Below are 24,226 nucleotides of genomic sequence, written 5' to 3'. Positions count from 1 at the left end.
TGATGGTATGATACTAAACCCCTCACGGGAGAGATTGTACTTAATTTGCATATGATGAAGGCATAATATTTCAATCAGTTTAATTGAGGTCTGGAGCTGTCAGTAACTGCTAGTAGTCCTTTGTTAATTTATGTATCATTGTAATTTTGCTTAGCTTCTTTTGTTACCTATTATGACATCGGACTCGGACTTCTTTTAAACTGAGTTTTACTGTGCGTATTAATATTAGTCTTTTATGATATTTAATTTTATTTCAGTTATATGTTTTGGTGTATAGTATGATGTCCATTTTCACTGAACTAGTACACATTTTGATTTAGGGGCCAGCTGAGGACCACCTCTGGGTGCGGGATTTTCTCGCTGCTTTGAAGACCCACTGGTGGCCTTCGTTTGTTATTTGCTCTTTGGTCGGGGTGATGTCTCTTTGACATATTTCCCATTTCCGTTCTCAATTTTATTCAGTTCAGCTGTATGTGGCTTTGTTTGTTATCACGCCTTGTCTTCGTTTTATATCTTGTTACCCAGTCGATTTATAATTTTAAATGGCTACCTTTTAAATTTTAAAAATCCTATTAATACATTACGTGATATCGTTTGTCCCGTTAGGAAACACAGTTCTTACCCGACAATCATATAAAAAAATTGACAATTAAAAACTGTTTGTTTTTCGATACATGCACGAAAGATGGAACAAATACAACGGTAATTTTTAAATATAGACACTATATCGGATAAAGGAACTAATTTTACTGAACGCTTTTAACTGCTTTATTTGTAAGCTCAATATTATTTATAATCTAGAATAAACATATTTCACCGACAAACGCATTAAACATAGTAGTATTTATAGAAGGTCGATTTATCGAATTAAATTTTTTTTACATTCAACATCTGATTCAACCTATTTAGCTTTTCCTCGTCTTGCCATTACAGTTGTATTGTTTTGTTGTAAAACAACTTCTAATGTATACGCATGGCTTGGAAAGTAGTGTCATATGTTATTGCGTATGCAAGAATGTAAGATTGTCACATCGGATCACCGGAGTTGTTTTCACATAAGCAACACGACGGGTGCCGCATGTGGAGCAGGATCTGCTTACCCTTCCAGAGCATCTGAGATCACCCCTAGTTTTTTGGTGGGGTTCGTGTTGTTTATTCTTTAGTTTCCTATGTTGTGTCGTGTGTGCTGTTGTTTGTTTGTCTTTTTCATTTTTAGCCATGGCGTTGTCAGTTTGTTTTAGATTTATGAGTTTGACTGTCCCTTTGGTATCTTTCGTCCCTCTTCTATTGAATGAAATACTATGACTCAAGTAAATATAAATAGCATGTCATGTCATGTTGCATGCCCAACTTTAAATCAGCGGTTACGTCGTCTCGATTCGCTACCATTTTCGAAGTTTGGTTGTAAAAATACAGATTATCGTTGATCATCTCAACCAGATGACCAATGATAATCTGTTTATCGCTATTTTTCCTATGAAGACTTGTTAATTTCATTGGCAACGGGCACATGTGTCCGTAACCGATTAGTTTACGAATGGAATTCGTCAATTGATTCTTCATAGTATAGTTATTGCCCTGTACACAATGTATTAAACTTTTTGAGGGGTTTTCATGCTACCCTATGATGGATAGACAGAAACATTAAACAGCAAAAATGCTCAGCAAAGTAAAATCTACAAATAGGTCAAATGACCAAAAATCGGCAATTAATCCGTTATAAATGTTATTGTCCTGGAAAGATGTTTATTTTTTTTACCATTTTTTATGCGTCTAGTAGACACTATGATAGAAGTAAAAAAACTGTACTTGGCATAACTGTCAGCAAAGAAAGACCTAAAAATAATTCAACATGACCAAAATCATCAACTTATCATTCTATTATAAAAATTATTGCGCTTGAAAGATTATTTTATGTAGACGAAACGCGCATCTGACGTATTAAATTATAATCCTGGTACCTTTGATAACTATTGACCCATTATTTTATTTTGTTAACAGAAACTATAATTGTTAGAGAAATGTTTCAAAATGCCAAAATGTTCCTTAAGGCAAGACCTACAAATAAATTAAATAACCAAAATTGTCGAATAAATTTCGTATATAAAAGAGTCATTGCCTTTTCAGCATGATTTTACCTGTTTCAAGTTAGGAATGTAAGAGCTGTCTCCCGTTCGTTGATAGTGTTTCATTTGTCAATTTTATGAATTTCCCCTTCTTTGAAATTATCCTGGAGTTGGGTATTTATGTTGTTAATACATGGTATTTTCCATATAGGCCCTGGTATCAGCCCGAGTCCCCCAAACCAAACCAGAGGGCGTATGCTAAGGTCTGATATAAGTTGTGTACTAATACCAGATTATCAGCCTCAGACTCCCATATCAATCCAGAGGGCGTAGCCCATAGGTCCGATAGAGATCGAGGGCTGTTACATGTACCAGGGTCAATATGGAAAATGCCATATAAGCGATCTATGATTTATCATATATTTTATTAAGTGTGATATCGAAAGTTAAATTAGGGGGATGAATATGGGTATTTAAGGGAAAATATTGAAATTGGCATAGAGGAGAAATACCCAACTGCGACTTCCGGCTTTAATTGAACTTGCAAAAACATCCATATTAATTCAAATACATAAACATGTAATTTACAATTTAAAAAGCTATGAACCTTAAACTGTATATTTTACAACCTGAGACTACTATGTCCCACGTGTGGAGCAGAATCTGCTTACCCTTCCGGAGCACCAGTTTCTAGTTGGGTTCTTGTTGCATAGTTTTAATATATCTATGTTGTGTTTTGTGTACTAATGTTTGTCTTTTCTTTTTTAGCCATGTCGTTGTCAGTTTATTTTTTATCTACGAGTTTGAATGTCCCTCTGGTATCTTTAGTCCCTCTTTTAGAACACATATTTGAAAGCAAAAAATAAAATTAGTTTTTACAACATTATAAGCAATGTTTGAAATCCATTTGTCATAAAACAATTTGTACAAATCAATGATAAGGATTGAAAATTTCGATTATTTTTTAAATTTAATTACTTACTCAGCAGCCAGTATTTACTTTTTACGTTTAAATTCTTTATATATTTTCTCAATTACTAATTGTGCATTGATATTAAAAGATTTCTACCACAAAATTGGATACCTCTTACTTGATTTACTGTGTAACTTTTTTAAAAGATTTACTTGTACAATAGTGTCAGATTCCAACTTTCTATAGAAACACAATTGCACAAGATATAGGAAGGTGTTTGAAATTCTCGTGTGAGGTTTTAGTAAGGTTTTAGTTTTATGGTAAGGTATGTAACTATATTTTTGCCAGATAAAGATGCATTTAGCTGTATCTAGAAAAAAATAAACATAAACACTGTTTTTTTTTCAAACTTGAATAAGTTGATGTCACAGACTAAATACAACACCATCATTTATTTGATTTTGCCATTTGATTAGGGACTATCCGTTTTGAATTTTCCTCGGAGTTAAGTATTTTTGTGATTTTACTTTTTTTCCACAATCGTGCACCACTGGTATTCAGTGAGTACATACAACTGTAGTGCACGCTGTTACAGACTATTTCGCATGCACGTAAGTATAGGCGAGTATATTTTTCACCAAACATTTAAATACAACCACTTTGAAAAGCTAATAAAAGAAGGGACTTAAAAACTGTTTGATTTTTTATTTGTTCGGACGTTTTTCTAGATTTTTTCTTCATCAGGAATACTATAATCAAAATAAATGTTTAAACAAAGAAACAAAAGAAGTTTTACAGTCATTCAAAGACAGCGGAGCTGGTAAATGAAAGTTATGACCATGATTTAAAACAGACTAGGATTGAATTCGAAGTAAATTGTGCGTGAGTGTATTTCATTCATTTCATAAGTTCACAGAATCTAAAAAAAAGTACTGTTTAATACTGTAATCTGAATGCTTGCTTTCGTTATGTACAGTAAGTAAGTAGTCACTAAGTAGTTGTTTTTTTATTATAGTGACATGTGAAAATTATGTACAGATTATAAACATATAACATATGATAAATATTAATACACCCAGCCCAATGGACCTATAAGTCACCTCAAATAAATATTAATACACCCGGCCCAATGGACCTATAAGTCACCTCAAATAAATATTAATACACCCGGCCCAATGGACCTATAAGTCACCTCAAATAAATATTAATACACCCGGCCCAATGGACCTATAAGTCACCTCAAATAAATATTAATACACCCGGCCCAATGGACCTATAAGTCACCTCAAATAAATATTAATACACCCGGCCCAATGGACCTATAAGTCACCTCAAATAAATATTAATACACCCGGCCCAATGGACCTATAAGTCACCTCAAATAAATATTAATACACCCGGCCCAATGGACCTATAAGTCACCTCAAATAAATATTAATACACCCGCTACTTGTTTTAGTTAAACCTATTGGGACTGTATTAGCCTGACTGGCTGTATCATGGGCTATATTAGTTAGGCCGAATCACAGATTAATTCAAATTAAGATAATCCGGGACTTTACGAAACCAATATAAAACGAATAAAAACTAATATTTCGGTTTATCGCAGAAAAATAGAAAAAAAAAAAACATAAAACAAATTGTAGAGAACTGCTATTATTTTGCATAGGTCTTCAGACAATAGCATATTAAGAATTATTACATTACTTTGCATATGTATATTGTATCATACTGATGTGCACGTTTTTTGTGTGTGTTCTATTAATATATTCATATTTTCATTTTAAAGATCAGAAATATGGATATAGAGCTGTTGATTATATTAATCATTTGAACATTTAATTCGAGGTAGGATTAATATATAATTACTTGTAATTTGATAGAATGGCAATGTTTTATTCTTTTAAACATACTACAAGTTTTAAAAAACTGTCATACAATAAGAGGTTTAGCTAGCTATAAAATATGATTTAATCCACCATTTTCTACATAATAAAATGCCTGTACCAAGTCAGATATATGGCAGTTGTTATCTTTTCATTTGATGTGTTTGAACTTTTGAATTTGCTTTGACTTTCCGTTTAGACTTTCCTCGGAGTTCGATATTTTTGTCATTTTACTTTTTATATAAACACAATCAAGTGTGTAATGATAACAGTAAGGCACCGATGATGTGATTTTAAGAGACATATTTTATTATTGAAAGCCCTATTGTGACCTTCAGATGTTAGTTGAGGGACTTTGTGCTGCTTGCCTGTTAATATATTATACCATAAATTACCTCATTTCATATAGACTTAGTTTTTATTCATAATTTAAACTGAAAACATATCATAAGTTAATGTAGCTCTGTCAGAATTTAAAAGCTCATACTCATAAAAACATACCATGCAGTCATTCGCAATTGATAACAAAGATGTATTTTCTTTCGATATTGAGCAATGTTCCATTGTTGTTGGTAGTGTAACGTGTACACAGGGTTAGCGTGTCTATTTCTATTTAGAATGTGTTCGTTACCAGTTTGATACTGGATCCAAAATTGTTCTATTTACAAAATATATAACAAACAATCTTTATTTATAAATTAACATCAATGAACCAAAATATGTACAACTGCTCTTTGCAATCTTTAATAAACTAGCTATAAACAATTCTTCTTTAATATATATATATATATATACACAACTGGTACAAATTTGTACTATTACAAATTTGTCCTAGGTCAGGAACAAACTTGTCCTTCTGGTACAATAATGTACCCTACAAGTTTACACACTTGTCTTTGTTCTGTTGGTACAATTATGTACTTTACAAGGTGGTCACACAGACTCACACGCCATCACGAGTTGGTTGACCGTTATGGAATAACCGTTTCACAAATGATATCGGATATGTTCCTTACGTCGTAACTACAATCCCCTTCCCTTTCATGTATATGACCTACCGAATTAGACTATTTACCGGATTTGTAATCACTTAAGCAACACGACGGGTGCCACATGTGGAGCAGGATCTGCTTACCCTTCCGGAGCACCTGAGATCACCCCTAGTTTTTGGTGGGGTTCGTGTTGTTTATTCTTTAGTTTTCTATGTTGTGTCGTGTGTACTATTGTTTTTCTGTTTGTCTTTTTTATTTTCAGCCTTGGCGTTGTCAGTTTGTTTTAGATTTATGAGTTTGACTGTCCCATTGGTATCTTTCGTCCCTCTTTTTTTGTCCTATACGGTACAATACGGTTCAGCTTGTAAACGTACAAGTCCGTATTTCTAACAGGAACCAACCTGTTCTTTATTACACTTAGTAATATTAACACAATATATAATATATAAGAGACAGCGATCTCGAATATCTACGTACCGTACTTCAGGTCTTCGTCTTCAAACGTATGACAATCGACCCTGAGCTAGGAATCTCTCCTGCTTATATACCCCAATGGTAGCCGTACCATAATTATAGGAGGGGTGTTCTTCCAAAGTGTCTCATTACTCATATTGACAGTTTCCTTTGGAACACCCCTTCACGTTTGACCTGACCCACAGTTTACCCGCGAAACATCTTACTCTTTTCTATGTTTTATTAAAGTATATATACAATGCATAAAATAATGCTTCTACCGAACTGTAACCAATGTAAACAATCTAACCGTAGATACAAAATCATCACATAACCCACGCCTCAAAAATACATACGTCCCGCATGTCTAAAACTAACTTTAAAACGGACAAAACATAGAAATACTATATACACATCTTAATTAAGTTAAATGTACAAAAACTATTTAACAATGTAATCTGCCATCCAAACTGGTTTTCGCCTTGCACGGCGTCCTTCGTGACTACTTTCCTCAGTTTCTTCAACAGGCAACGTTGACTCATGAACAGCAATGTCTTGAACATAAGGAGTCTCTATAGGGTCGTTTTCAGCTGTATCATTTTCAGTGTCTAATGGAACAAAAGTGTTATTATCTGATTCTGTCCTTAATGCCTGTTTGTTCTTTTTCTTAAGTCTGTCGACATGTATGACTTGTGGTTTCCCTCTGTATCCACAGTCAACTTTATATGTAAGGTCACCATATTTGTCGAGAATTTTGAAAGGACCTTTCCAGAAACTAGTCAATTTTGAAGACATCCCAGGTTTCTTAACTGGGAAATAAACATACACCTCGTCATCTTTTCTGAAATTTTGGTATGACAATTTGAGGTCGTGATAGTGTTTCTGTCTTCGCATTTGCCCTTTTATCTTACCTCTGACAAAACTGTGGGAGATTTCTAACTTTTCCTTAAGCTCCCAAGCCCACTTATGTGCAGGAATATGATGGTGGCATTTCATACATGATGTCTAAAGGGGTTGATAGTTCCCTACCTAACATGAGACTATTTGGCGTTTGTCCAGTCGTCTCGTGCTCGGATGCCCTATATGCCATCATGACAAAAGAAATGTATTCATCCCAGTCTCTCTGGTTCTGTTCCACAAATGAACTTAACATTGTTGCAAGAGTCTTATTAAACCTTTCCACCATACCATCCGATTTTGGATGATATGGAGTGGTACGTGTTTTCTTAATGTTTAGAATACAACACATCTCTTGAAACAACAAGCTTTCAAATTGCCTGCCTTGATCTGAATGAATCCAATGAGGAACACCAAATCTTACAATGACTTCTTCAACTATAATCTTAGCCACAGTCTTAGCTTCCATATTTGGCATGGCAAAAGATTCCGTCCACTTTGTGTAGTAGTCAGAAACTACCAAGATATATTTGTTACCACTCTCTGTTTCTGGCAACTCACCAAGGATATCTGTAGCTATCCTTTCCATTGGTCCATTAGCTTCAACTAAAGCCATTGGAGCTCTTTTGGACTTTTGTGGACTTTTTCGCTTTGCACATTTGTCACATCCGTTTATGTAAATCCTGACGTCGTTTTGTAACCCAGGCCAATAATAGGATTGTCTAATTTTTGCCAAAGTTTTATGGATACCCAAATGAGCAGAACATTTATCGTCATGGGAAAATTGTAAAACCTTTTTACGTTCTGATAAAGGAATGATAGCCTGCATTTTAACAATTTTGGTTGCAGGGTCTTCGAACCGTCTGTAGATAAGTCCGTCTCTTAACTCTAAATTGTTCCATTGATTCCAAAGTGATCTTAAGAAAAATCCCTTATCAGAAATATCTTTGTAATCCGGACGTTCGTCTGTTTCTACCCATTTTGTCACTATTTTCAGGTCATGATCATTTTCTGAATTTCTATTAGAGACAAATCATGATGTTCACTGTCATCATCTTTGTCATTACTACCATCAAAACGGGTGATAGCATTAACAGTGTCATGTTGGTTTTCCGTCTCAGCCGAAGGAATTTCATTTTCTAAACCAGAATGATAACCACATTGTTTGCAAGGAATGCGACTAAGTGCGTCTGCATTCCTATGTTGCACTCCTGGCCGATGTTGAATTTGCATCTCAAATGATCCTAATGTCTCTATCCATCTAGCTATCTGTCCTTCTGGGTTCTTAAAGTTAAGCAACCACTTTAATGATCCGTGATCAGTTCTTACTGTGAATTTTCTACCGTAGAGGTATGGTTTGAAATGTTTAACAAAACAAACCACAGCAAGCAACTCCTTGCGTGTCACACAGTACCTTCGTTCTGATTTTGAAAGAGTACGACTAGCGTAAGCTACAACATGTTCTAGCCCTTCATCAGATTTCTGAGTCAAGACAGCTCCGACTGCCAAATTGCTTGCATCAGTATCCAAAATGAATTCTTTATTAAAATCTGGATATGCAAGAACTGGTGCGTTTATTAATTTACCTTTCAATTGGTCAAAAGATTCTTGACATTCTGAAATCCAAACAAACTTAGTTTCCTTCTCTGTTATTTTGTGTAACGGTTTAGTAATGTGGGCAAAGTTTTTGATAAATTTTCTGTAGTACCCACAAAGACCTAAAAAGGAACGAACTTCAGTTATATTTGTAGGGGTAGGCCACTCTTTAACAGCTTTAATCTTGTCAGGGTCGGTTGATATTCCTTCCTCAGAGACAATATGTCCTAAGAAACGAACCTTAGTGGTACACAAGGTGCACTTCTTCGCCTTCAGCTTTAAACCAGCCGATTTAAGCCTAGCAAAAACGTCTTTTAAATTATCAAGCATACCATCTAGTGTTTTTCCAAAAACGATTATATCGTCAATGTAAACCAGACATGTTTCCCACTGCAAACCAGCTAGTATGGTTTCCATCAATCGCTCAAATGTCTGTGCAGCGCAACACAACCCAAACGGCATGACCCGAAATTGAAATAAACCCCTTCGCGTTGCAAAAGCGGTTTTGTGTTTGTCATTTTCGGCCAGCTCCACCTGCCAATATCCTGAACAACAGTCCAGAGTACTATACCATTTATTTCCTGCTAAATGATCTAACGAATCGTCAATCCTCGGTAAAGGATACGCGTCTTTATTAAGGGTCACACTTTTTAAGCGTCTATAATCTACGCAAAAGCGATAAGTGTCGTCCTTTTTCCTAACTAAAACTATCCCTGCCGCCCAAGGACTGTGTGAGGGTTCAATAATCCCTTTTTGTAACATTTTGTCAAGGTTGTCATTTACTACCTTGTTCAAATGATAAGGTGTACGACGAGGTGGTTCTTTAAATGGCCTTGCGTTTCCCGTATTGATTTCGTGTTTTACGAGATTGTTCCTTCCCAAATCAACATCAGAAGAAGCAAACAAGTTCTGATTTTCTATCAACAAAGATTTTACTTTTTGTTTGTCTTTCGAAGTCAATTCATCTGATGTCCTGTCTAACAGATCTTGTAAATCTGGTCTAAGTCCGTCATGTTTCTGTTCATTTGAACTAATATTACCATCTAGTACTTGTTCAACACCAGACATTTGGGCTATAGTTGTACCAGGATAGATTGTCTTAGGATCTAGTTCTGTGTTCATTAATCTAACAGGGACTTTTTCGCCTGACCTTACCAACGTTCTAGCAGTCAAAATGTAGTCTTTCCCTGCATGCTCATTTGCTTCTAACAAAGCATTGTCAGCAGGTAATTTTTGACCTTCTGCTAAGCAAACCTTGCCATTAATGACAATTTCTGACCTTGGCGGTATAACAACCGCTTCTGAAGCAACCACTCGGTAACAGCCTATTGATCCCTGAAAACACAAATCTACCTTAAAATCCCCAATACAAAAGTGCCCATTCTTAACATCAATTAAACAATTATGTCGTTTCATGAAGTCCAAACCAAGTATACCGTCAACTTGAAAATCAGTCACAACAGCTTCAGATTGCAACATATTTGGACCGAAATGCAGATTGAACCTCCCTTTTCCACGAAGCTCTAGCTTATTGCCACACACTGACCTAACAGTTGTCTTTACTTCACTTAGATATGATTAGTCTAATGGAGTCAACATATCGTATAACTTGGAAGATACCAATGTCAAAGTTGCTCCTGTATCAACCACAAACTTGGCTTCAATGTCTCCTACATTTAGTTTGACATACATACCAGCATCTTCAGATGCTGTTGTAACCGCACCTTCATTTGTCTTACGGTTATTTTGTTTCCTAGTTTTCATTAATGTTTTGACCGACCCATCCCCCTTATTTCCATTATAATTGTTCTGATTTCTTCGGGGTAGGCGACAGTCTCTTGCTAAATGACCAAATTTGCCACAATTGTAACAACCCTTATTTGTCCTCTTACTTTGGGTGTATCTTGTTTTATTATTTGTACCACTAGTTTTTAATTTTGCCATTTCAGTCGTAAGAGTACTTAGACTTTTCTCCATTGTTTGCATCCATGATGCAATGTCTTTCGTTGGCGAGTCACTTTTTGTAATCTTTTCTTCCCTACCTAACTCGTCATCGTTCATAGTTTGCCGTAAATAACCTCGTCCCTCTCTTACTTTATTTTCGGCTTTATTGTACGCCTCTAGTTCAACAGCAAGTCTCACGGCATCATTTAAACCTTTCGGTCGCGATTGTTTTATTTCGAGTCGCATTTCCGAATCAACGAGCGCGTCAATAAACTGCTCTTTCCCGAGAGTTTCGCGTATGTCTAATGGGGCAGTAGGATATGCCAAGTTGGACAATCTCCGAATTGACTGGCCTAATTCGGGAAGTGATTCGTTGGCTTTTTGACGTCTTTCTTCAAACTGAACTCTGTATAACTCAGTTTGACTAGAAGGTGCGAATCGCTCTTCAAGTGCGCTGACTAAATCGGAAAAGTTTTGTCTTTTCTCAATTGGTAAATCTCCAAGTACAGCCTGTGCTTGTCCCATTAACGATACCGCTAAGTATAACCCTTTTCGATTTTCCGACCAATTATTTACAAGTGCACACATTTCAAAATGGGACAAATAGTCCGTCCATGATGTGCTACCATCATATTGACATGGTTTGATTTTTACACCAGAATTATCTGTGTTACCAGTATGTCGGTACTTTGATTTGTCAGTTTTGTCTTTTTCCCTAATGTAACTATTGTCTATGGGTAAAGGCAAAGTATCCCCTTCCTTTAAATCAATTTGGGAAAATTTAACAGTTTTGTGCGTATTCGGGTTGTTGAATGTTGGTAAATCAACTTTTTCATTATCTCCCTTTCTTGACAATGAGGACCCTCTTGATCCCAGACCCGAATCATTTCTTGATACAATATTATATTTTGGACGAACACCTTGATCTTTGGGTGTTGATGAAACAAAACTATTTCTATAAGTTGTTCCTTCTTCCATATCATATATTTGTTTTGTGTACTCGTCGATTGTATCATCAAAAGACATGTTTGTACTTTAATTTGCGGTTTAATCATGCATACACAATATAATAATGTCAACAGAATGTCATAAAATGTACAATGTAATAAATGTCAATCAAAAAATTGCCTGTACCACTATCGATCGTTAATCCCTAATGTAAATAATAATCGTAACTTAACCGTGGGAAATTTAAAACGTTAACAGGACAATTTTGATCTGTGCAAAAGTGAACAGTTTGAACAAAAACGATCTGTGCAAAAGTGAACAGTAAATTCTCACAAGACAGTTTGGATATAAGTTTATAAGATGATCAAATTTGGATATATAATCTTTCACTATGAATTTAAAAATTAACAATTTGGATCCCACCGCTGCCACCAAATTATGTAACGTGTACACAGGGTAAGCGTGTCTATTTCTATTTAGAATGTGTTCGTTACCAGTTTGATACTGGATCCAAAATTGTTCTATTTACAAAATATATAACAAACAATCTTTATTTATAAATTAACATCAATGAACCAAAATATGTACAACTGCTCTTTGCAATCTTTAATAAACTAGCTATAAACAATTCTTCTTTAATATATATATATATACACAACTGGTACAAATTTGTACTATTACACATTTGTCCTAGGTCAGGAACAAACTTGTCCTTCTGGTACAATAATGTACCCTACAAGTTTACACACTTGTCTTTGTTCTGTTGGTACAATTATGTACTTTACAAGGTGGTCACACAGACTCACACTTGTCCTATACGGTACAATACGGTTCAGCTTGTAAACGTACAAGTCCGTATTTCTAACAGGAACCAACCTGTTCTTTATTACACTTAGTAATATTAACACAATATATAATATATAAGAGACAGTGATCTCGAATATCTACGTACCGTACTTCAGGTCTTCGTCTTCAAACGTATGACAATCGACCCTGAGCTAGGAATCTCTCCTGCTTATATACCCCAATGGTAGCCGTACCATAATTATAGGAGGGGTGTTCTTCCAAAGTGTCTCATTACTCATATTGACAGTTTCCTTTGGAACACCCCTTCACGTTTGACCTGACCCAAAGTTTACCCGCGAAACATCTTACTCTTTTCTATGTTTTATTAAAGTATATATACAATGCATAAAATAATGCTTCTACCGAACTGTAACCAATGTAAACAATCTAACCGTAGATACAAAATCATCACAGTAGCACGGGGCTGGTCACATTTCACATTTCAAAATGTGACCAAAGTTTTTCTTTCTTACATATGTGTACGTAGTTCATGTAATTCGATCGTTTAGTTAGTTGTTTTAAATCAGTAAATTTTGGTTTTTTTAGAGCTTCCTCGACTTTTTAGAACATCGAACATTACTCAATTGCACTAAAATGGCCCAAATGGTTAACAAACAAAATCTAACAAATGTTGGATGTATACCCAACATCCATAAATCAATATTTTATACTTTTGTCTATTTAACATCCAATCTTTTATGGTACATTGTAATATTCTATTCAAAGCACACACATATCGTCATTCACCTTAAAACCTTTAAACATACTTAATCATATGGGATATAGTTACGATACTGTTGTCAGGTCATTGAAGATGGCATATCAATATTGATTCACTCATAGGATATTTGCATCGGAAATAAACACATTTATTGGCATGATACGAGTTCTGTTCTTCTCATATATTTTATGATGGAAAGTTTCTGAATCCCTAACGGGATGGATTGTGCTTGATGTTCATCTTTCAGTCAGTTTAATTGATGTCTGGAGCTTGCATGTCAGTAACTGCTAGTAGTCCTTTGTTAATTTATGTATCATTTATTTTATTAACTTTTCTGACATCGGACTAGGACTTCCTTTGAACTGAGATTTACTGTGCGTATTGATGTGTATGTTTTATTTTACATTGGTTAGAGGTATAAGAGAATGATTGAGATATCAAAAAAACATGTTTAACCCCAAAGCATTTTTTTATTGGCACCTGTCCCAATTCGGGAGCCTCTGGCCTTTATTATTCTTGTATGTTGTTTTTCTTAATTTAAGTTCATTTATATGTTTCGGAGTTTAGTTACGACAATTTGAAATGAACCCGTACACGTTTTTGTTTATCGACCAGCTGAAGCTCGACACCGGGTGCGGGATTTTCTCCCTGTGTTGGGTTGTTTTCTGCTCTTTGATCGAGTTGTTGTCCAATTGACACATTCTCCTTTCCTTTCATAAAATTATCTCCCTATATTCATATTTTTGTTGGAAAATGTGTTAATAACAAGATAAAAAAAATCGTTCGATTCTAGTGACTATATGTAAGTACGTGTATTTTCAAAATTTGTAAAATAACATTGACTATGCTGAATGTGTTTTCTCATTGTTGAAGGCCTCATGGTTGCCAAAGATTTAGAAAGTCCACTTTATTTGAACTCTGGTCTCATCGGCAATTATTACACACCTCCTTATTTTTATTTTGAAGCTACAAGCTGAACTTTGCATTCAATAGACTTTTCAACCCTCTTAATAAGAAAGTAAAATAAATTTAAAGTTAATTGTTTAGATATATTTCATGCAGGACTGGTCACAGGCAAATATGCCTATCAATTTTTTTCTGGAAGTAAAATGAACTTTACCACAGCAAAAACACTTTGTGTAACTAATGGAGAACTGATGACTTCATAAAAAGTGATAGTAACATGAATGATTTAAAGCAGTATGTCAACAGTGCAGAGTTGTCGCATTGGCAATCATACCACATCTTATTTTTGTATTTATTGAAAATAAGCTGTTTTATACCATATTAAAAAATAACCTTTGTGCAAGTGAAAACGAGTTCATTTCAACATTATATAAATTGTTGTAGCTTGTTTAACATCGAGTTAAAAATATTTAATATTTATTCAGGATAACAAAATTTAAAATAGATAAACTAAAAGGGCTTTGGTTAGTATAAAGACAGGTGTAAAAGACAGAAACGCTTGACAGTGACTGTGAAAGGGGGCATTTGGGAAGGACAGAATGTTCACCAACAAACGCAATTCCTATGGACACCTTAAAGTCGTTACAAGAGTTCTTGAATACATAGATATGGACGGACCCGGCAAAAAAATTTGAGGGATCTATAAGTCAATCTGTCTGTCCGTCGGTCCATCTGTCTGTCTGTCTGTGTACTTTTTCAGACTGTTAGATTTTTATATTGATAAAAACAGTTGAAGAAACTCCATTGGGAGGCATATTAAGTAATATGATCACTGTCTAATATGTGGAGGGGACGATACTCGAATTAAATAATTCCATATAACTACAGCATTGTGGGACGAGTGTACCCTTGTGTGAGTTCACTCACAGTCCTTGTTGGAACTGATGTTCTAATTTCGACAAGACGTGGCTGCGTATTATTACATCCCGCACATTAATAAACTCAGGTGGGATATTACAATTCCATGTGTCCTTATTTATATACCCATTTCGATCTCAATGGTCTAGATGTAAACAGGGATAATTTGGGTTGCTAGTATACCAGGTTTAAGGAATATTGGCATGCGCAGAACATCGGTTTGAAGCAAGTAGTTTAGTAGTTCAGGAAATTTATAATTCTTCTATATTTCTAGTTACTTTAGATTAAAAAAAAAACTTTATCGTTTCAATGTCCCTGATGAAGACATGTTTATTGGTATGATATATGATGCAGAGAGTAAAGTATGTAAATGGCTAAACAAACAAGACGTAACATGGGCACCCTGGGACGATAACGAACCAGACTGTATGGGAAGTGATCCGTGTGCATCTATATCAAATCAAAATTGTGTAAGAATGACGACATCGTATAAATTTAGATCGTTTCGCTGCAATTATCCGTATTATGTTTTATGTGGAAAGGGTATGTATGTGAACTCTATTTTAAATATAGAAGAATATTTAGATAGATAGAGATGAAAGTAAAAGGGTTTTGTGAGTGGATGTTTTAAATTAGCTTGTTTGACACTACCACAATTGGTGTCTGTAATGAAGACAGACCATATAGACCATATTCAGTTTAAAGTAAAATCACAAAAAATACTGAACTCCGAGCAAACTTCAAAGGCTCAAACACATCAAACAAATGGATAACAACTGACATATTCCTGACTTGGTACAGGCATTTTCTTATGTAGAAAATGGTGAATTGAACCTTGTTTCATAGCTAGCTAAACCTCTCACTTGTATGACAGTTGCATCAAATTCCATTATATTGAAAACGATGCATGAACAAAACACACAGACATAATAGGTAAACATGACAAAAAATAGGGGTACAGCAGTCAACATTGTGTTATAGTCTTAATCACAAGAAAACAAACAAATATTATCACAAAAAGGCATATATCAACGTGAACAACCTCATTCATTGCTTTTTTATTTTTGTATTTAATTGATGTATGTTAAATACATCCATAAAGGATCGAAATGTTTTAAGTACTGAGACCTAAGCATTATCCTGATAGCCACGTGATTATTTTTACATTAACTCTGACGTCGAATCGCGCGTTTGACGTATACTTCGGTGTTGGCATGAATATCAATTATATGGTGATTTTCTTTTTTTTTTTATAAATTTCCTGTGTAAAAAATTATTAAATTTTTGAAAAACTAAGGATTTTTTATACCAGGCATAGATTACAGTTTTTTGGAATTTTGGGTCCTCATTGCTCTTCAACTTTGTACCTGTTTGGCTTTATAAATATTTTGATCTGAGCGTCACTCATGAGTCTTATGTAGACGAAACGCGCGTCTGGCGTATTAAATTATAATTTTGGTACATTTGATAACTATTTCTCTGAGGTGATAGTTGGTTGTGGTTTGTGTTGTTTTTTTGTAATGTCTTTCTTATCTCTGTCAATCATTTTATGTATTTTAAGATGTTGTACAAAATGTATCTGAAAATATTACACGATTGTGTTTGTAAAATTGAAGTTTGTTTAGTTTCTATTCTCTCCCTTGATTACCATGGTTTGTTTTTTTAACTGAATAACATACCAAAAAAATTTGTCTTGAGGACTGAAATTGATTTTAAGATACATTTGTAGATCTGTAGTCTTTTTTTCAGCATCTCGTCAGGACATATTGCAAAAATGCCTTTTCTTTGGTTTAAAATATACTGAAAGTATCATTCAATATACAAATTTTTTTTTTTTTAAATTAAAAAAAATTAAGATTGAACTATCAAAAAAATAAAAGAAATTAAAAAGAATAGTGCCATTAAGTGTATTAGAAATAATCAGAAAAAAAATATTTCCAAATGTAAAACAACAGAAATATCGAACTCCAAGAAAAATTCAAAACCGAACGTCCCTTAAAATATGCCACAACAAAAAGCTCAAACACATCAAACGAATGGTAAACAAATGTCATATTCCTGATTTTGTACTGACATCTGCTACTGTAGAAAATGGTGAATTAAACCTGGTTTTATAGCTAGCAATATGCATTTCTCTTGTGTGACTTATACCAAGTGGGATAATTATGTTGCCATTTGATATTTACTCATTGAATTTTAACTTATGCCAACGTTTAATGTTTCCTTGATAAGAACAAATGAAGTTTCACATATACATATATATATATAACCCATAAAAAATAATTGCCATTTCGATTATTTCAATTTATTTTTATGCATAATAATCTTACTGGGAGTTTAGTATGACGTCCACTGAACTAGCTTATATATTTGTTTAGGGGCCAGCTGAAGGACGCCTCCGGGTGCGAGAGCTTCTCGCTGCATTGAAGACCTATTGGTGACCTTCTGCTGTTGTCTGTTCTGTTGTCGAGTTCTTGTCTCTTTGACACATTCCCCATTTCCATTCCCATGCATTTTAAAAAGAATAGTTTTAAGGATGTTCGCTTGTTATGTTTTGCCCATTGACTCCCTTTTTTTTACTTGTCAATGATAAAGCTATGACAATTCAAGAGAGAACATTTTCCCACCAAGCGGCCTTCAATAATGAGCAAAGTTAATACCTCATTGGCAGGTTTCTGTTGTGTCGTAGTTTTTCTCTTATATTTGATGTGTTTCCCTCAGTTTTAGTTTGTAACCCGGATTTTGTTTTTCAATCGATTTATTAATTTCAAACTACTGTTGCCTTTATTTAAAGGATATGAAAAATGTACAACGTTTCAAACGAAAAACTTATGTACCAAATATTGAACGAAAAACAAATATGTTACACAGCAACAAACTACAACCACTGAATTACATACTCCAGACTTAGGACATGCACATACAGAATGGGGCGGTGGTAAACTTATTTGAAGGCGCCGCCCCTCTCACTAACCCGGGACAGTGTTGTAACAGTACGACATAAGACAACTATAAAAATCGGTCACAAAATGCAGATTTCATCAGATGGGTACAAACAGAAATACAGAGCACCTGTTTGGGAAATTGTTTCACATAATTTTCATATCTAAACAAAATCAATACCAGCAGATGTATATAGTGTCTTACTTGCAAGTTTACACTTGTTATATAAGTACTTTATATTGCATAGAAACATCAACTACCACTATGGGGTGACGGGTAAAAATAGACCTGCGCAATAGGTCGCGTAACAAGTCACTGACAAAGCGCTGTTCAGGAATGTAATCTGTGCTAGAGTGCTAAAATGCAAAGATATTAACCTAAAAGGATAGTTTTTATTTTTAAGCTATTTATATCTTGATTAATAAACACAATGTAACCGTAAAACTCATTTAATTCTGCTGACTGAACACGAAGTATTAGCTGAGTTTATTTATCATGACTTATTTCGTCATTTTCAGCCATAGCTAAAACAACGAATGAAACAGCTAAATCATTAGACAGTGCGACTTCCATTGTAGAGACGACAACCAAGGATGAAGAAATAACCGAGACAACAGTTATAGCACAAACGACACCAACAGAATATTTAATAGAAACTTCAGCCATAACAAAAATGACGTCAGCAGAACATAAAACAGACACTAATGCCATTACACACATAGCGTCAAAAGAACACGGAAGAGAGAATACATCCATAAAACAAATGAAGCCAACATAACATGTGACAGAGAATACAGCCATATTTCAAATGACGGACTCAGAATATTTGATAGACACAACAGCCATAACACAAATGACGTCTTCAGAACTTGTAACAGTGACTACAGTTATAACACGAATGACGTCTGCCAAACACATGACAGAGACTACAAAATCACAAAGGAGCCAACAGAACATGTGACAGAGACTACAGCCATAGCACAAATGACCTTTGCCAAACAAGGATCAGAGACTACAATCATGGCACAAATGAAATTTTCAACTGCTTATAATGCTCTGCACTGTTTAAGTCCTAAAGATATGATAGGCCGTAAATGGTTACCTATGTATAAAATGAACTTGACATTGCCAGAACTAAGAAATATAATTGAGGAAGACTTTAAAAAGAAAATAAAAAAACATATTTCTGTCAACAAGGATTCTTTGTCGAAGTACATCCCTTCTATCGATAAGTGTCATGCCAAAAAATGACTCACATGTCCTCGTCTTTCCACCAACAATACGGTAAGTCCACATTTAATGGTCACACATTTTCTTTAAAATTTGAAACTGATATAACTTGAAAAACAAACAGTCTTATTTATTTACTCACATGAAACAAACCGGGATGCGGTATTCAGTACGTAGGTGAAACTGGACGGTATTTATCTAAACGCACTCAAGAACATCTGTATTGTTTTAAAAGACCCAATAAATTCAACAGTATCACTTATCAACACTTTAAGAAGCACAATCATCCTATTAAATATTTAGCAGTTCAACCTTTGGAAGTAGTAAATAAGCAGCCAGGTGAATCTCATTCAAAGTTTGTACGATCACGGAAAATAATTGAATTAAATTGGATTAAAAAATTACAGACAGTCTACCCTCTCGGTCTTAATGATAATATCATGGGAATTGGCAATATATCAAGAACCGATTCTGTTAACATTTTGGATATTGTTTCTAAAACTTTCGAAAAAACCGCTCTCATGGTCGTAGAAAAAATCGCAATCAAAGAAAATTTCGGACAAATCATACCAATATTTCGGACCTAATTTCTATTTCAAAAAACAACTGCAGATATTATCTGTTAACAAAGCTCTGTTCATTACCGATTAATAAGTTAAATAAAATTTTAGAAGATTGCAACACAATTTCATATAGCAGTCCTAAGTATGAAATTTATCGTTCAAATTATAATGGCATATTGTTATTCTAAACTGTTTCCTAAAATTGATCGTCCTGAAGATCATAAAAAACATTTTATTAAAATAAAGTATGTCAATAAAGGTTTTGATTTTGTTAATATTGCTGGTATTTTTAACGACCATTCTGTTAAAGAACAAATTCCTGGATATTTTGATAATACTGCATGAGCTCCCTCTTATTTGTTATATTTACAAGAAACCTACCCGGAAATTTGTGTTTAATTACAGCTAATTGTGTAAAGATGTTCATATCAGTGAAAATACACCTACTTCATGTAATTACAGTAATTCCAAATACATTTATGGACCCATTTCCCATGTTATAACAGGAGATCTTAACATCGTTCAAGACCGAGAGTTGAAATCATTCCTCAGTAAAGGACCTAAATATCGCCCCCCTTCAACTATTAATTGGAATGAGTGTCGTGATATCATCCCACGACTCACTCCGTACTTACTGTTTGAAATGGATAAAACGGGAAAAAGCTGACACAAAATCTTTGGACTCTTTTTTTTAATTCAGTAATAAACATTGTTGATATGTTACAGTGAATTTGTATAATCAGGGATTATGTAGAATCCCTGATTTTTCAGGGAATATGTAGAATCACTAAAATCATTAGTAATTATATATAATCCCTGAAAATGACCAGTGATTTTACATAATCACTGAACATTTTAATAATTATTCTACAAATTCCCTAATATTTTTTCAGGGATTATGAAAAATTTAAGGATCCTTTGTTTGATAAAAAAGAAAACTACATATAGACTAATCATCATTTTTTACTTTCATAGTTAGTTTAAACATATTTCATTTGCTGAATTAAAGCAAAATGGATTAGACACAAGTAAATCATACTTTCATATTCCTTGTAGATGAAGTAATTTTGCTTTTAAACACAGAGGAGATACAACCAACTGAAGGTTTAGAGATAAAGTTGATGACTTTCAAAATTAATATTATCAAGATTCACTTTAAAGCGATAACTTTACATGTTTGTTTGTTTATTAAAAGCCAGAGTCCAATGGATATTCATGTTCTATTTGTAAATCCACAGAGCATGTTATTTGTAGTACATGGAAAACAAATGGTGAAGACGATTATGGAACATCTGGGTTTTTTTTTGTTTTTTTTTTTGTTTTTTTTGTTTTTTTTTTTGTTGTTCTTACGCATCTAAATGTATAGAAAAACTAAGGCTTGACAATTAGAACAAAAGTTAAGAAGAAACTGGCATTTAATGTAATATTCTCTTAAAATGATTCCACAGGGTAAAAAAGGAAAGGGGATACCAAAAAACTTAATGATATTTGTTCACCAAAAGTCTGAAAAAGGATATCGCCTGGCCAAAAAACATGGTTTCTTGCTCGAACCAGTTCGGTATTGCTAATTCCCTTTGGGGGGAGGCGGGGGTACCTACAGATGTTTTTACTGAACACTTTATTTCTCTTAAGCGGGTCATACAATTTGATTCGATATGTGAATGAAAATGGTTTCTAAAATGTGGATATTGTGGTAATAACAGATGTGAGGCATATATTTTAATATATTGTGTAATGGCCTGACCATTAAGTTTAACCGACGATTGGGCTCAAGCAACAAGACTATCAGGTGCTGATAATTTATTCTTAAGCCAATCTAACAAATGGTAAAAAGCTGAAAAATATAAATAAAATACAATTTTACAATGTGTTCAATTAATGTTATTATAACGAAATGTCAAAGGTAATTGATAGCACAGTCTGTTGAATGCGAGAAAATGTTGTACTTTCAAGAACAGATAAATTCCAGGTATTTCACGGAAAAAAGGTTCAAATATGTAGAGAGCAATTTGAAGGGTTCAAATACAATGTTGTAAAGTTAACTCACTCTGTGGTTAGCCACGAATTGTGTCCTAGATGACATTTGTCCTTTGAAAAGTTCTCCAGAACTGGTATGACCTTGCAATGTTCAGTTTGAGATCCGTGTGAGCAGGGGAAAGGTATCGATGATACGATGTTTTAATGTTCTTATAAGGTTAAAGATGAATAATCCTCCTAGACTGGAACACATAAACAGATTAAGAATATAATCAAACGAACTATATAAATTACGGAACGGTGTAACAGAATACTCCCCGTCTGATGTCTATCTGATATCACTATTCCATTATCGAAAACAAATAAAATGTTAAATATATAACAACAGTACAAATATTCACTTAGAAGTAGTCCAACGGGAGGCTGGGTATTTCACAGCTTCTATCCTAGATATGGCGGTGTTTCCGACGAGATCGCGGCGATCTAAGATCCAACTCCATGGCTGTAGTTCTGATGGAAGAATCTCCTTTCGACACGGATATGCGATCTAACGAGGATGTCTTGCGAGACGGATGCTTTCCTTGACGTTTACGGCGTACAGTAGACCATCCGGTACCATGTTCCTTTTCTCTGTGACTTAAGTTGGAATTGGTTATTCTGCTTTCCTCTTGTCCTTGAGTATTCAAAGGCGAATTGAAGCTTTCCATGGGAATTGAATGTTTTCGGATGTACTTTTCTTTGTCGGCATTCACTTTTGGTGGCGTTGTTTCCGAAGTGAACTTTTCGGCTTCTGCAAATCTGACGATAGAAGTCGCTGATTTCGTTTTCGGTTGCCCATGTAAGCGGGGATAAAGTTTAGACGAATCAGTGTGAATTTCATTTGACTGGGTGTTGGTTTTATTACACTCAGGTAATTTCTTTGTCTGTGGTTTCACAACACTGCAAGTTGGATTTGTTTCCTTTGTAGTGAGTTCAAAGTGAACATGTTGCTTATCGGAGCGTATTTCTCCAACGATAATCCAACCCAGGTTTAACTTTTGCGCAAATGGAGCCTTTGGTGGTCCTAGACGTTGATCAAGGACATGATGTGCCTCTATAAGGTCTCTTCCAATGAGCAATAGGATTTTGCATTTTCCATCAATCGGGAGGATATGTTTTTGTAGTTCTTGCAAGTGTTGATATTGCAATATATCCTCAGGTGTAGCAATTTCGTTCCGATTATTGGGAATGTTATCGCATTCAATCAGTTCAGGCAGATTGAATCTAGTATTGTCTTGTACAGACTTCACGACAAAGCCGTTTCCTCGTTTACCGGAAGTAACCTTGCTGCCGGAGCATGTGGATAACAAATAACCTTTTGTTTCTGCCTGTACGTTGAATAGGCTGAAGAATTCAGGAGCCACGAGAGACCGGTTGCTTTGGTCGTCAATAATTGCATACATGCGAATTACTTTGTCCTGATTATCTTTGTGAAAGACATTCACAGGAAGTATCTTGGCACAAGATTTACTGCTGTTGCCGTCTTTGTAGATGTCTGTGCAAGTTGAACTAACAGAGGTTAGCTTGGTTTCAGCTAACTCAAGTTGCTCCCCGCCGTCGACTGATCTAGGCGGTAAAGGCGGTGCACCTTTGGTTTGGTACACTCGATAAGTGTGTAATGCGGTGGTGTGTTGTTTACTTCCGCATTCATTGCAACTGATACTCGCGTTGCAATCACGAATTCTGTGCATAGTCGAATCACAGCATTTGTAACAAAGATTGTTTTGCCTCAACAGTTCCTTGCGTTCCTCTATAGTTTTGGCTCGGAATGCTCGGCATTCATTCAAGGTATGCTTTGTATTGTGTAGGATACACAGACCTTGTTGTTGACTGCTGTCTTCAGTTTGCCGTTCAACAGCCGTCTTATGGACGTTGACTTTAGAGTACGTCTGAGGTGTGAACCTTGGCGTAGCGTCTTTTGTATTTGGTGTTACCTTTGAACCAAAGATGAACCCAGGATCGTTCTTAATTTTGCTCATTTCCCTGATGAAGGCAGAGAATTCTGTAAAAGGTGGAAAGGCAACTTCATATTTAGACTTGTATCTTGAAGCCCTTGTTATCCACTTTTCTTGGAGTCCGTATGGTAGTTTTTCCACAATAGGATTTACCCCCTTTGACGAGTCGAAGTAAGCTAGCAAACATCCCAGCTTGGGATTTTCTTTGTGATACTCTATTTCTGAGATAATGTCTGACAAATCGTAAAGGAGTGAGTTGTCTTTATTTGTCAGTGTTGGAAAGTTGTCAAGTTTGTTGACGAGAGACGTCTGCAACATTATTGGAGCACCATATCGATCGTCCAGTCTTTCCCATAATCTGTGTAGGCCTCTTGTTGGGTTGTTGGCATTTGATGCCCTTATACTCATGGCATGTTTACCTGACTCTGGTCCA

At 34.9% G+C, this 24,226-nt stretch overlaps 1 long non-coding RNA gene across 2 annotated transcripts; it reads left to right on the top strand.

The window, feature by feature from the left end:
- Nucleotides 1-11,883: 11,883 nt before the first annotated feature.
- On the top strand, nucleotides 11,884-19,225 carry LOC143062396 (uncharacterized). 2 transcript variants are annotated; one of them, XR_012974730.1, is made up of 2 exons: nucleotides 11,884-12,151; nucleotides 18,548-19,225. It is a non-coding gene; the product is annotated as an uncharacterized LOC143062396 (long non-coding RNA). The 2 variants fall into 2 exon arrangements; XR_012974731.1 differs by lacking the exon at nucleotides 11,884-12,151 and adding an exon at nucleotides 15,398-15,629.
- The last annotated feature ends 5,001 nt before the right edge of the window (nucleotides 19,226-24,226 follow it).

Source organism: Mytilus galloprovincialis, chromosome 2 (genome assembly GCF_965363235.1).
Source record: "Mytilus galloprovincialis chromosome 2, xbMytGall1.hap1.1, whole genome shotgun sequence".
Taxonomy (NCBI): Eukaryota; Metazoa; Mollusca; class Bivalvia; order Mytilida; family Mytilidae; genus Mytilus; species Mytilus galloprovincialis.
The sequence above is the reverse complement of the archived record's forward strand: the minus strand, read 5'-3'. Positions and strand labels throughout refer to the sequence as shown.